A 2683-nucleotide genomic window follows, 5' to 3' on the forward strand; every position below is an offset into this window, starting at 1 on the left:
CTGGATGGGAAGCTCTGCCCAAATGAAGTGATGTTTTCGTCTACTTCCCCCCCCAAGTGTCCTCAGTGGTGTAAATGACAATTTGATTAAAAAACCTATTTTCAAAGAAGGCGAAGATGTTATAAAAGAATCAGAACCGTGGTATCTTCTTCTTGTCCGATGGGAGGCACTCACTCCGGCTTCTTCTCTGGGCCTCAAACGTCCTGCCGTGTTTCCCTGCGTGTAGTTTCTGTGCATCCCGGGGTCGGCATTCAGCTTGCACTTTTCACGTGTCCCACTGCCAGCCACCGCCTTCGCGGGCTTCTAGCCTGAGATCCAAACTTTGCCAATGTTTCCCACCGGAACTTCGAGTCAGGAAAGACTGACTGCGGACCAGCCCGTCCGCAGCCCACGGACAGGCCAGCAAGTTGCTGCTCCTTCCGTCCTGAGGGAGGGAGGCGGGAATGAGTCCAATTCCCTCTAACCATGCAGGGGTGAGTGGGGCAAAAGTAAGTAAAAACGCCACAAAATTCCCTATCATTTTTAGTGTGATGTTTTTCTTGACTGGACATTCACTTGTTCGCTGTACGTGTCTGGTCTCCTTAGCTGACCTGATGTTTCTGGGGGGAGGGGGTGGGGTGCCTGGAACGTCCTAGTCAGCATCTTGCGGACATCACTGTGCTTCTTCATCTTTCCCCAGGGTTTTCTTCTCTCTGTACGTCACACAGTTTAATTCCTACTGATTTACCTTCCAGGGTTGTTGGCTCCTCCCCTTAACCATCTAAAGACTGCCAGCGAGTCCCTCCAGAGAATTGTCTTTTGATTTCAGTTCTAATTTTTTTTTGGTAGTTTCTTTCTCTGCTGAGAATTCATATAGTTTTGATTGTTACAAGTGTGCTTTTCTTTACCTCCGTGGAGGACAGTTCTAAGGATGACTTTAAAGTCTCTGTGTGACAATTCCAACATCTCAGTCACCTCAGGCTTGACAAGGGTGGTCTGTTCTCGCCTGAGTGTGTGTCCACAGTCTCCTGATCTCTTGTACATCAGATCACTTTGGACTGTTCCATGGATGCCATGTATGTTAGGTTGCAGGGCCCCTGGGTTCTGCTGAAATTATCTGGAGAATGCTGCTTTCTTAGGTTCAGACAAGGTCTGTCTTGATCTCCTGTGGGTCCGGTTAAGTCTGTTACTTCTCAAAGCCTTTAGCATGTTGCCTTGAGCCTGTCCCACTCGTGACCCTGAGACCATGTGGGGTTGTACACAGAACTAGGGGGATGCCTCATTCTTTCTCAGCTCTGGGGTATCCCTCTTCCTGGGAAGATGTTTTTCTTTGCCTCAAATTCTGTTTTGCCAGTGAGACCACGGCCACCACTGCACTGCTCCCCATGGGGGTCACCTCTGAGGTGTCACATGGTCGTGAGAGGCCCCAGCGACTCCTTCCTAAATGCCCACGGCCTGAGAAGCTCCTGTGCAGGTGCCTCTCCACATTCTGACTCCCTACCGCAATCTGCCTGGCCTGTTTACTTTCAGCATCTTCCAACAGGCACTTTTCCTTTTGTCCAGAGCCATTAGCTGAAGGCAGTAGGAGGGACGGGCGGCCGCTGGCTCCCAGGGCCTCAGCGGGGCTGGGACTCTTGACGTGGGCAAAGCTACTTACACCTCCGTACTTCGGGGTCCCTACTCGTAGAATGGGAGCAGCAACAGTACCTACTCTATTTTTAATTTCTGGCTTCTTTTTTTTTTTAAAGGATCACTTAAAAAATTTTTCTTCTCGGGGGAGGTAGTTAGGTCTATTTATTATTATTTTTAATGGGGTTACTGGGGATGGAACCCAGGACCTCGTGCATGCTAGACACGTGCTCTACCACTGAGCTACACCCTCCCCCTGGCACTGTTTTTTGAGAATAAAATGTGATGAGGGACACTGAGCACTAGAAAGGAACAGGAAGTGCTCAATGAACATTAATGGATGTCACTATGAACATACTTTCTATAAGACTGAACACTGTGAACTAGGATTACTGGAATTGAAAAAAATAAGAACTAAGAAGTTACAGGTTCGATGGGTTGGCTACCTGGATGCTGGTGCTTGAAGGGGTTTATACAGAAGGGCAAAATATCCCGGGCCAGTCCTGCAGCCACTGGAAGGGCCCTCGTCCCTGTCAAGCGATGCATACAGCAGCCATCAAAACAGAAAGTTGCGAGGACAGATGGGGCAGCTTTCAGGTCTGCCTTTTATCAAATACCACCACGTTCAGTGAGAATGAAGACTACACGGTAAGTGAGGAAGTGATCGCAGACACATCACTTCCCATCGGAAAGAGCCAGTTCTCCTTCGTGCCTTTTTATTAGATTATGGTTTGGGGTGGGGGAGAGAGATGAAACTAAGATGATTTATTCTGTAGGAACACTACCCCTTTGGTTTGCTGCCCTGCAGATGGCTGAAAAAGAACATGGGGCCCACCGAAGACCTGGACTCGGTCACCCGGAGGCTGGTGGTGTTTGGGCCCATCAAGTCGGTGACCCTGTGTGGACGGCAGAGCGCGGTCGTGGTGTTCGAGGACACGGTCTCGGCCTGTCAGGCCACGAACGCTTTCCAGAACAGGGCCCCGGGCACGATGCTTCAGTGCTCCTGGCAACAGCGGTTCATGCGGAGAGACGTAAGGCTCCCTGCGACCCAAAATGCCTACGAAAATCCTTAAAG

The sequence above is a fragment of the Camelus bactrianus genome, chromosome 20 (assembly GCF_048773025.1).
Source record: "Camelus bactrianus isolate YW-2024 breed Bactrian camel chromosome 20, ASM4877302v1, whole genome shotgun sequence".
Taxonomy (NCBI): domain Eukaryota; kingdom Metazoa; phylum Chordata; class Mammalia; order Artiodactyla; family Camelidae; genus Camelus; species Camelus bactrianus.